Source organism: Perca flavescens, chromosome 23 (assembly GCF_004354835.1).
Source record: "Perca flavescens isolate YP-PL-M2 chromosome 23, PFLA_1.0, whole genome shotgun sequence".
Taxonomy (NCBI): domain Eukaryota; kingdom Metazoa; phylum Chordata; class Actinopteri; order Perciformes; family Percidae; genus Perca; species Perca flavescens.
Genome location: NC_041353.1, coordinates 2,352,140 through 2,365,206, shown reverse-complemented (window position 1 = coordinate 2,365,206; position 13,067 = coordinate 2,352,140).

The following is a 13,067-nucleotide window of genomic DNA, read 5'->3' as shown; positions in this document are numbered from 1 at the left end:
GGTATTAAACCATTACTGATGGCTGCATTCCACTTAGGAGAGACCCTGGTATTAAACCATTACTGATGGCTGCATTCCACTTAGGAGAGACCCTGGTATTACAGTCTTTCACAATCGCTATGACACTTTTTTCAATACTTTTAACAACTTTCCTAAACTCTTAACGCACCAACACACCTACAACACACGAGTGGCAAAACAGTTAATTTCATGCTCAAAATCACACATTGTAAACTAAACTCCAACACCGATTTTCAAAATACAATAATTTACTAACACAATATACTGTGTTTACCAAAACAATGTAATCATGTCTCAAAATCAAATAATTCTTCCAAAACACTAACACATGTTCTCTCCCAACAGGAACATTTAGTCAATCATAGCACAATGTCATAAAAAACACTAACATCCCATGGAATAACAGAAACTACATTATTTTATGTATCAGGTCTGCCCTTATACAACAGACAAGTGACTGTATTGATCATAGATTGTGTTTTGGACTGCAGTTTCTGTTGAAGCCTCTACATTTTTGTTTTGTTGGGTTTAGCAAATTTTTTTAAAGATTATTTTTTGGGGTTTTCTGCCTTTATTCGACAGGACAGCTAGTTGAGAAAGGGCAGAGAGAGAAAGGGGGAAGACATGCAGGAAATAGTCACAAGTCGGATTTGAACCATAAACCTGTGTGCATGCTCTACCCACTGAACCAACCCGGCCACCATTTTCTTTCTGTTGCTGCAGAGATTCAATACAAAAAATAATTGACCCATCTCAGAGTAGCTTTATAGAAGGTACGGTTTGTGAAAAAAAGGAGACAGAGACAGAATTGTCCTGGTACTCCTCTTCCTCTCCCTCGTGAAGGCATTTTTCTTATTTTCTGTGTTCATCTACAGTATATCGTTCAAATAGGTCTTTTTTTACTGTATTACCATATGATCATGGGATTGAAAGAACCTCAACACCTGAGTGTGTTTCCTAGAAGGGAATCAGCTGGGATCAATCTATTTGCATAACTTCAATCAGCTGTTTCTCAATAAATGCATATATAAAATGCAGGGGATATATTTGTGTTTCAATTTACAATTTGAACAGCTGTTCACTTTGACTTTAGCCTATAAGTTAGGTTTAGAACATGATGTTATCTGTTCTGACATACAGTGTGAAAGCATTTGGAAATTTGGCAGTATAGATCCATTGTTTTTGTCTTGGTGGAGCTTGTGTGTAAAAGAAGTTCAAGCATTTTAAATTTGTGTTAACTGTATGCATTTTGTGTCAAAACAACAAGAAATGTGTTAATTGTATAGGCTACACAGACGGATGTTGTGCTAACTGTGTTAAGAGTTTAGGAAAGTTGTTAAAAGTATTGAAAAAAGTGTCATAGCGATCGTGAAAAACTGTAAACCATTAATGATGGCTGCATTCCACTTAGGAGAGACCCTGGTATTAAACCATTAATGATGGCTGCATTCCACTTAGTAGAGGTCCTGGTATTAAACCATTACTGATGGCTGCATTCCAGTTAGGAGAGGTCCTGGTATTAAACCATTACTGATGGCTGCATTCCACTTAGGAGAGACCCTGGTATTAAACCATTAATGATGGCTGCATTCCACTTAGGAGAGGTCCTGGTATTAAACCATTACTGATGGCTGCATTCCACTTAGGAGAGGTCCTGGTATTAAACCATTAATGATGCACTGTGTGAAATTTGCAGATGACACTGTTATAGTGAGCCTTTTGAATAATGATGAGGTGGGGCATGGCCCTGTAGCTGATGATTTCATTGCGTGGTGTGAAAACTCCTATTTGTCTATTAACGTTTCTAAGACAAAGGATATGATTATTGATTTCCGTAGATCACAGCATAATGTTTCACAAACTGTTATCCAGAACATGAACGTTGAGACAGTAGATGAATATAAATATTTAGGAACCATCATTGACAGTAAATTATCTTTTGAGAGCAACACAGATGCAGCCTGTAAAAAGGCCCAACAGAGACTTTTCTTCTTGAGGAAGATGAAATCATTCAGCGTGTGCAGGACTCTGATGACTTTGTTCTACCACTGTTTTATTGAATCAGTCTTGACATTTTGTATCGTGGTGTGGTACAGTGGTCTTCCAATGACCAATAAGCGTAAGCTAACAAAGCTGGTAAATGTAGCGTCTAAGGTGGTTGGAGTACAGTTATCACAGCTGCAACACATATATGATAGACGGGTCAGGGGTAAGGCTAACCACATTTTAAAATGCCCTGATCACCCACTCTTTGGGGAGTTTAATTTGCTCCCCTCAGGTCGCCGTTTTAGGCTACCTATGTTAAGAACTAAACGTGCCAGGGATTCTTTTATTCCTGTGGCTATTAGGAACTTGAATTCACTTGAGGGACATCATTGAAATTTTTTATATAGAAATGTTCTTATTTATTATCTTATTTTCATTACTGTTCATTACGATATATTGACCTGTGTACTGTCCAATTGGATCTTGTCGCTGGTTTTGGGGAAGGTGTCTCTATTGAAGGTGTTGATGTGTGTCTTGTGCTGTGTTTATAATATGGCTTACACATGTATGTGTGTGTTTTTGTTTTTGTTTGTTTTTGTTTGTTTTTGAATATCCTGCTGCAAATCAAATTTCCTTTCTAAGGATAAATAAAGTGGATCTTGATCTTGATCTTGATGGCTGTATTCCACTTAGGAGAGACCCTGGTATTAAACCATTAATGATGGCTGCATTCCACTTAGGAGAGACCCTGGTATTAAACCATTACTGATGGCTGCATTCCACTTAGGAGAGGTCCTGGTATTGTGCATGCTGAAAAAAAAAAGCCAAAAAAAACTACAAAATACAACACTTCTCAAATACACAAACACCCACATCAATCACCTTCCAGTCAATGCTGGACCACTTTTAATTTGGCTATGACGTTTAGTAGTAGATTACTTTATTGTCCCCGTGGGGCAGTTGGGTTTGCGGCACAATCGCAAGGCACTTTATGACAAGACATCAGGCATATGATACAAACATATAGTCCTTATACATCAGACACCGATAGGCATACATTTTAGACCATAAAGCATGGATTTCAAGCGTTTCTTCAGCCACTTCTGTCTACAACAGTTGATAACCCTTTTGCAACTATGTAATAAGCACATAATGTAATCTGAAAACTGCTGCCCTAAATAAAAAAACAATGCAACTGACCTCAGCTGGTATTCTGTCTGGAATGGACATTTTATAAGTGACCCCAAACTTTTGACCGGTAGTATATATCACTTGTGTTGTCTTCCCCGTCAACTGTGCAACTTTTAGTTTTTCTGGGTCAAAATGTAAAAAAAAAATTGGTCGTCTTTTTTTTTCGACACTTTTGTCACTTTTTTTCGAAATCACCATCACCAAACTCCACCAGACTCCATGTAAATAATCAGGACTTTTAGCGTGTATAGAGCCGATAAAGTCGATATTTTTATGCGCTTTTTTGACGTTTTTTTAAAAGATTTTCCCATGTTTTTTCAATTATACTGACGCTTTTGTCACTTTTTCCGATTTTTTTCAGTTTTTTCTGTGCTTTTTTTGACATTTGTTTCCTACGTTTCTCAACGTTCTATTATACAATAATTTTGACATGCTATGAAACTGAATTAAAACACCCAAATTCAATGAAAGTAGTGAACTGATCATTTATTTAACTTGTGAAGAGCGTTGTAGGGAAACATCCACATTATTTTGTTTTTAAAATTTGGTTGAAAGAAAACCAAATTTCTGATATAAAAACTTGAAAATGGGTCAGATTTGACCGGAGGACGACCGAAGGGATAATACATGCAGACACTGGGCTGTAAAAAAAAAGAGGGGGATATTATTTTTGCTTTTTTTCTGTCATTTCTTTTCCACTTTTTTGTGGCTTTTTCCGGCGATTTTGCAACACTTCTGTTGTTTTTGTTGCAGTTTTTTTCATATATATCCCTTTTTAAAAAGCTTTTGTCGATGTTTGTCACTTTATCAAACGTTTTTTATATTCTGCTTTTTGCCGTTGGACAGCACTGTAATCTGACGGGGGGAGGGGGGAGACAGACGGAGAGTTATTAGGGAGAGAGAGAGGAAGAGGGAGAGAGAGAAGGGGAGAGAGGGAGAGCGAGAGAGGGAGGGAGTGAGAGAGAGAGAGAGATTACTATATAGGGACCTGTCTAATGTATATGAGAGTATTACTATATAGGGACCTGTCTAATGAGTGTATTACTATATAGGTACCTGTCTAATGTATATGAGAGTATTACTATATAGGGACCTGTCTAATGTATATGAGAGCATTACTATATAGGGACCTGTCTAATGTATATGAGAGCATTACTATATAGGGACCTGTCTAATGTATATGAGAGTATTACTATATAGGGACCTGTCTAATGTATATGAGAGCATTACTATATAGGGACCTGTCTAATGTATATGAGAGTATTACTATATAGGGACCTGTCTAATGAGAGTATTACTATATAGGGACCTGTCTAATGTATATGAGAGCATTACTATATAGGGACCTGTCTAATGTATATGAGAGCATTACTATATAGGGACCTGTCTAATGTATATGAGAGCATGTTTTGTGTTGCATGTGCTGAGAGATGCTTATTTTCTGTACTTTGTGTTGTTTTGTAAAGCTGCAGAAAGGACAGAGTCCAAAACAAATTCCCCTACAGGTACAATAAAGTACATCTTATTTTAGGATTTACCCCCTCTCCCCCTCCCCCCCGACAGAGTCAGAGGTCGTCTCACCTGGGAGCGTTGGTCTGGTTTCACCTCTGTGTCAGCTTCCCGCTGGCTGCTGGCACGAGGACAACCAGACTGAATGATTGATGCCAAACAAAGCTCTCCAAAGCAGGCCTGTAAATGATGGATTAAACAGAGCTGCAGTTAACACACACACGCTCACAGTACAAAACCCAACAGCTGATTTTGTCACCTGAGACTGTGTGTGTGTGTGTGTGTGTGTGTGTGTGTGTGTGTGTGTGTGTGTGTGTTAAAGCAAGCAAGGAAATCAAACCCAAGAGCCACTCACTGGGCCGGACACACTGCTCTGCTGCCAACGTAACGTCAAAACTAAAACGATTATTTGTTCCTCAAGGAAATCTGAAATCTTCACTCTAGAGATGGACATTACACTATGGAAAGGATCCCTACAGAGATTTTAGTTAAAGAGTAAAATCCTTTTAGTTTAACATGAAACAACCCCAAAATCACATCACCAAACTCCACCAGACTCCATGTAAATAATCAGGACTTTTAGCGTGTATAGAGCCAGCATATCTCCACCAGACTCCATGTAAATAATCAGGACTTTTAGCGTGTATAGAGCCAGCATATCTCCACCAGACTCCATGTAAATAATCAGGACTTTTAGCATATATAGAGCCAGCATATCTCCACCAGACTCCATGTAAATAATCAGGACTTTTAGCGTGTATAGAGCCAGCATATCTCCACCAGACTCCATGTAAATAATCAGGACTTTTAGCTTGTATAGAGCCAGCATATCTCCACCAGACTCCATGTAAATAATCAGGACTTTTAGCATGTATAGAGCCAGCATATCTCCACCAGACTCCATGTAAATAATCAGGACTTTTAGCGTGTATAGAGCCAGCATATCTCCACCAGACTCCATGTAAATAATCAGGACTTTTAGCGTGTATAGAGCCAGCATATCTCCACATGTAAATGGGTAAATTAAGGGTCTATTTCAACCAAACCAGAGTGGTGATTGTTGGAACAGTGGAAAGATGATAGTGGTAGTTTTATTTAGTTTCTGTCCACTTTAAATGAAGTGTGTTTTACGATGATAAAAGTAGTGATTATTTACATGGAGTCTGGTGGAGATATGCTGGCTTTATACACGCTAAAAGTCCTGATTATTTACATGGAGTCTGGTGTAGTTTGGTGATGGTGATTTGACAGACTCAGATTATTATTTTAAGTGTCTGACAAAATTATGGAAAGGATCCCTACAGAAATAGAGCTTTTAGTTAAAGAGTGCTTTAAAAGCTGTAACAGATGAATGTAGTGGAGTAACTAAAGTAACTAGTAACTAAAGCTGTAACAGATGAATGTAGCGGAGTAACTAAAGTAACTAGTAACTAAATCTGTAACAGATGAATTTAGTGGAGTAAAAAGTCCAATATTTCTCTCTGAAATGTAGCGTAGTAGAAGTAGAAAGTGGCACAAAAAGAAAAGACTCAAGTAAAGTACAAGTACCTCAACATTTGGTACTGAAGTAAATGTACTTAGTTACATTCTACCTCTGCAGCCTTTGCATCATTTACATCACCCTAACCTCTCATACCCTTCTTTTCCTCCTCTCTGGTTTTGTAATTGCTTCCGTCACACTCAGGCTCAGCGCCCAGCGGCGATGGACGACAACGCATCTTTAATACACACTGACACGCGCACACATACCGGAAGGGTTCGACTGCCTTTTGAGGCCGGAGACTAGACGTCTAAATATAGCCGGCTGTGAATAATGCGTCAAAACAATAGTCTTCAGGACAAAAGGACAGTTTGGAGAGTCGTCTTTTAGAGGACAGAGGAGCCGAGCAGACGGGTGTCAGCTTAATGTCAGAGAGTGTTGAGAGGAAAGGTCATCTTGCTGCTTCGCTCTGGACCAGTAGTTCTCTGGCTTTTTTTCAATAATGTTCCCCCTTTTGAATTGTTTCTTTAAGACCAGCGCTAATCATTTTCGGTAGAAAAAAAAAACAGTGTATATAAAGAGGAAGAGTACAGCGCTGTCGTGGATAGATTTACTAAACAACAGCCTTGGACCTGGAACACATTTAAATACTGATGGAGAAAGAGACAAAAACTGTAAAAAAAGACAAAAACTTGGAAAAACATAGTAGGAAGGAAGGAAGGAAGGCAAGAATAAGTAAAAATATTATCAAAACTTAAAATTCAGTGACCTAAGAAGAAAAAAGAGAGAAACTTAAAAAGTAGAAGGAAGGAAGGCAAGATCAGGTCCAGACAAGGCGACACAAGTGTCACATTTTTGGTAGGAAAAAAAAATTCTACCTGTCTTCATTTGAGAAACACGCCACTAGACCAGTAGTTCTCCAGCTTTTTTCAATAATGTTCCCCCTTTGAACAAGTGTTTTTGTTGTTTTAAGCCATGTACTCCCTAACCAGCACGGATAATTTGTGGTAAAATAAATAAAAGTCTCTATAAAGAGGAAGAGTACAGCGATGTCAGTGATGGATTTACTAAACAACAACCTTGTAATTAAAAAAAAAAAAAAAACATTTAAATGCTGATGAGAAAAAGAGACAAAAAAAGATAAAAACTTGGAACAAGATGGTAGAAAGAAGAAAGGAAGGCAAGAATAAGTCGAAAATAGTATCAAAAACAGTGACATAAGAAGAAAAAAAGCGAAGGAAAGTAGAAGGAAGGCAAGATTAGTGCCAAAGAAGGCGACACAAATGTCACATTTTTGGTAGGAACAAAAAAAATTCTACATAAAGAGGAACAATGTTTTATTTACATTTAGTTATCTCACGTACCCCCTGCTGTCCTCCAAAGTACCCCTAGGGGTACACGTACCCCCATTTGAGAAACGCTGCACTAGACCAGTAGTTCTCCAGCTTTTTTCAATAATGTTCCCCCTTTGAACAAGTGTTTTTTAAAGCTATGTACCCCCTAACCAGCGCGGATAATTTAAATAAAAGTCTCTATAAAGAAGAAGAATGAAGCGATGTCAGTGATGGATTTACTAAACTACAGCCTTGGACCTAGAGCGCATTTAGATGCTGATGGAAAAAGGAGACAAAAACTTGGAAAAAGACGGTAGAAAGAAGGAAGTGTGGAAAGAATAGGTCGAAAATAGTGACCAAAAAAATCCAAAAAAGCGACAAACTTTGAAAAAAGCAGAAAGAAAAATTCCAAAAAGCAATAAAAACTTAAAGAAATAAATACAGTAGAAAGAGGGAAGGCAACAACAGTGACAAAAAAATTCCAAAAAGCGACAAGCTTTGAAAAGAAAGAGACAAAAACGTTCAAAAAAAACATAGAAAAAAGAAGACGGTAGAAAAAGTCAGAAAGAAAGGCAAGAAGAGGTCAAAAAGACGACAAAAACTTAGAAAAAAGAGACAAACATGGAGAAAAAGAAAGTAGAAGTAACTACAGCCGAAAAACATTTAGCAAAAATCTCACGTACCTCCTGCAGTCCTCCAGAGTACCACTAGGGGGACAGGTACCCCCTTCAGTCCTCCAAAGTACCCCTAGGGGGACACATACCCCCTGCAGTCCTCCAGAGTACCCCTAGGGGACACGTACCCCCTGCAGTCCTATAGAGTACCCCTAGGGGGATAGGTACCCCCTGCAGTCCTCCAGAGTACCCCTAGGGGGACACATACCCCCTGCAGTCCTCCAAAGTACCCCTAGGGGGACACATAGCCCCTTACTACTTTAAAGTCTCTATCCAGTCCTCCAGAGTACCCCTAGGGGGACACGTACCACCTGCAGTCCTCCAGAGTACCCCTAGGGGGACAGGTACCCTCTGCAGTCCTCCAAAGTACCCCTAGGGGGACACGTACCTCCTGTAGTCCTCCAGAGTACCCCTAGGGGGACACATAGCCCCTTACTACTTTAAAGTCTCTATCCAGTCCTCCAGAGTACCCCTAGGGGGACACGTACCACCTGCAGTCCTCCAGAGTACCCATAGGGGGACAGGTACCCTCTGCAGTCCTCCAAAGTACCCCTAGGGGGACACGTACCCCCTGCAGTCCTCCAGAGTACCCCTAGGGGGACACGTACCCCCTGCAGTCCTCCAGAGTACCCGTAGGGGGACACGTACCCCCTGCAGTCCTCCAGAGTACCCGTAGGGGGACAGGTACCCCCTGCAGTCCTCCAGAGTACCCTTAGGGGGACAGATACCCTCTGCAGTCCTCCAAAGTACCCCTGGGGGGACACATACCCCTTACTACTTTAAAGTCTCTATCCAGTCTCTATCCAAAGTACCCCTAGGGGGACACGTACCCCCTGTAGTCCTCCAGAGTACCCCTAGGGGTACTTTGGAGGACTGCAGGAGGTACATGTCCCCCTAGGGGTACTCTGGAGGACTACAGGACACGTACCCCCTTACTACTTTAAAGTCTCTATCCAGTACACAGCACTTCAAGATAACTCACTTCCAAAGCTAGTTCACTGGTTAATCTTTTTATTGTATTCTTGCAAAAACCGTGAAGAACAGCGGAAGCAGTTCCCAGGAAGACGAAAAAGAAATGATCCTTAGTGCCAAACGAAGAAGAAGTGACACTTTACTTTTTGGCTCACATGGTGGCAGGTTTTCATATCAGCGATCTGTGTTAATAACCCACATTTCTTCGCCCCGGTCTTTTTATAAGCCTGTGTCTCTCTGCTGGTGACGTCTGCAGCTGGCAGCTCCTTCACAGCTCGTGGCAGTTTTATCATCAAGTTTTTCTGGGTCGCGGCTGACTCCCCGGCTGCATGTGGATCAGGTCCTGGCCTAAAACTCTGCAAACTGTTCAGGGCCACGGCGGGATCTTAACTACAGAGCAACGGGACGGAGAGAGTCCCGCCCCCGCTGAGTCAAAAACACACATTTCATCACCCGTACACTTTCACTGTTAAATCGAATGCACTACAGAGGTGGATGGATAGATCTTTTTCAAGGCAGACATGTTGACATGTCATAGTAGGAAAAGCACAGGTGTGTTCAAAACCATTAATGATGGCTGCATTCCACTTAGGAGAGACCCTGGTATTAAACCATTAATGATGGCTGCATTCCACTTAGGAGAGACCCTGGTATTAAACCATTAATGATGGCTGCATTCCACTTAGGAGAGACCCTGGTATTGTTCATGCTGACTCACTGAAATATCTTACTGGGACACTTGATGGAACTGAGCCATTGTTAAGGTTATCAATTTCACCTGTGCTTTTCCTACTATGACAAGTCAACATGTCTGCTGTGATAAAGGTCCATACTACACACAGGATTATTAAGAACACCTGTAAGAGTTCTCGTTAATGCAATTATCTAATCCAGTGGTTCCCAACCTGTTTTTCCTTGGTGCCCCAAAGTTGAGGTAACTCTCGAGATAGAGCCTTTTTTTTTTTTTTTTTTTTTTTTATACGGAGGAGTTATCAGCATTTTTTAAGTTTCTCCGCCATGTTTCATTCATAAAATAGTGATGCCGTGGCAGCAGGAAAGACAAGGATGATAGCAGCTAGCAGCTAAAAGCTAACAGCTGACCTGATGACAGCAGGGGTCCCAGGTTAAGAGGTCCCGGAGGTTTGGGGTCCCAGGTTAAGAGGTCCCGGAGATTTGGGGTCCCAGGTTAAGAGCTCCTGGAGGTTTGGTCTACTAAGTAACCTGCCTCCAATTTTAAGCGAGAACAATAATATATTGTTTTCATACAGACTTTTGTATACATTATATATTCTAGTGTATTATCATAATTTGTTTAACATATTTTTTTTTTTTTACCTCAAACCAGTTAGACTTGCGCCCCCCCTGTTATCTTTGCCGCCCCCCTAAGCGGTCCCCGGACCCCAGGTTGGGAACCACTGTTCTAATCAACCAATCACATTGCAGCTGCTTCAATGAATTTAGGGATGTGGTCCAGGTCTAGACAATCTCCTGAACTCCAAACTGAATGTCAGAATGGGAACGAAAGGTGATCTAAGTGACTTTGAGCGTGGCCTGGTTGTTGGTGCCAGATGGGCTGGGTTGAGTATTTCCCAATCTGCTCAGTTACTGGGATTATCACACACAACCATTTCTAGGGTTTACAAAGAATAGTCTGAAAAAGGAAAAAACATCCAGTATGCTGCAGTCCTGGGGGGTGAAAAGGCCTTGTTGATGCTAGAGGTCAGAGGAGAATGGGCCGACTGATTCCAGCTGATAGAAGATCAACTTTGACTCAAATAACCACTCGTTACAACCGAAGTATGCAGCAAAGCATTTGTTAAGCCATGAAACGCACAACCTTGAGGTGGATGGGCTACACCAGCAGAAGACCCCACCGGGTACCACTCATCTCCACTAAAAATAGGAACATGAGGCTACAATTTGCACGAGCTCACCAAAATTGGAAAGTTGAAGACTGGAAAAATGTTGCCTGGTCTGATGAGTCTCGATTTCTGTTGAGACATTCAGATTGTAGAGTCAGAATGAGAACATGGATCCGTCATGTCTTGTTACCACTGGGCAGGCTGCTGCTGGTGGGGGTGTAATGGTGTGGGGGATGTTTTCTTGGCACACTTTGGGCCCCTTAGTACCAATTGGGCATTGTTTAAATGCCACAGCCTACCTGAGCATTGTTTCTGACCATGTCCATCCCTTTATGACCACCATGTACCCATCCTCTGATGGCTACTTCCAGCAGGATAATGCACCATGTCACAAAGCTCCAATCATTTCAAATTGGTTTCTTGAACATGACAATGAGTTCACTGTACTAAAATGGCCCCCACAGTCACCAGATCTCAACCCAATAGAACATATTTGGGATGTGGTGGAACGAGAGCTTCGTGCACTGGATGTGCATACCACAAATCTCCATCAACTGCAATATGCTATCCTCTCAATATGGGCCAACATTTCTAAAGAATGCTTCCAGCACCTTGTTGAATCAATGCCACGAAGAATTAAGGCAGTTCTGAAGGTGAAAGTGGGTCAAACACGGTATTAGTAGGGTGTTCCTAATAATCCTTTAGGTGAGTGTAGTTAGAGTTTTAAGTCTGGAACCGAGCCAATGTATAAAAGGCTCCATTACCTTGTAGCTCACTTTATGGCTCTGTAGCAGACGCTTTTATAACAATAGGCTAACGATTGGGTCATAACCACGAGACTTACTGTCACACAGTAGAGGAATTACCGTATAGTACAGGAGAAGCTCACAGGCAGTTTGGACTTCCATTAGCTGTTTAGGTTTAATTACTAATGTTAACTAGCATGTTAGTGATCAGTAATTAGCCTGTGTCTATGTTATCTCCTTACATATACCTACACTCTCCGTCTCTGTAAGATTGGGAATGATTGAGATTTCTCTCTCACAGCTACCAGAAGACTTCACACTTTCAGACACGTTGCTCACGTCACATCTACGTCTTCAAGCTCAGTTGGAGGCTGCTCAGTAACACTCAGCCAGCACCGGGAAAGAGACTTCTGATATCCTCCACTGGTCTCAGACCAGAGACACGGGGTCTATTGGTCCAGTTTCTAAATGTCTATGAACGCGACACACACACACAGAACGTGGAAGTGTGTAGTGTTGGTGATTCTCAGCATTTGGCTGTTTGCCAGAAGACACATTTTCTTTCAAAAGAAGCTGGAGGCAGCAAAAAAAAACTATTTAAAAATGGCCAGACACTAAAAAAAATTTTTCTAAAATTTCAGTGAAGCATTTTCTTTATTTATCTTTTTATTTTGCTTTTAACGACGGACCACAGGAAGAATGTGGGGATCCTAACAAACTAAACACACACACACACACAAAGACACACGGACACACACACGCACGCACAAACACAGACACACACACGGACACACACACACACAGAAACACACACACACACACACAAAGACACACGGACACACACACACACACACACACACACACAAAGACACACGGACACACACACGCACACACACACACAGACACACACACAGACACACACACAAACACAGACACACACACAAACACAGACACACACGGACGGACACACACACACACAGAAACACACACACACACACACACACACACACACACACACACACACACACACACCACACACAAAGACACACAGACACACACACACAAAGACACACGGAGACACACACGCACACACTCACACATAGACACACACACACTCACTCACACAGACACACACACACACACTGACACGGAGACACACACACACAGACACACACAGACACACACCCTGATGTCATCCTCTGGCTCCACCTTGTGGCTCTACAGCAGCACTGCAGTTAAAAAGAAGTAAAAAAAAACAAACATTTTCTTATCCAACAAACCACCCATCACAT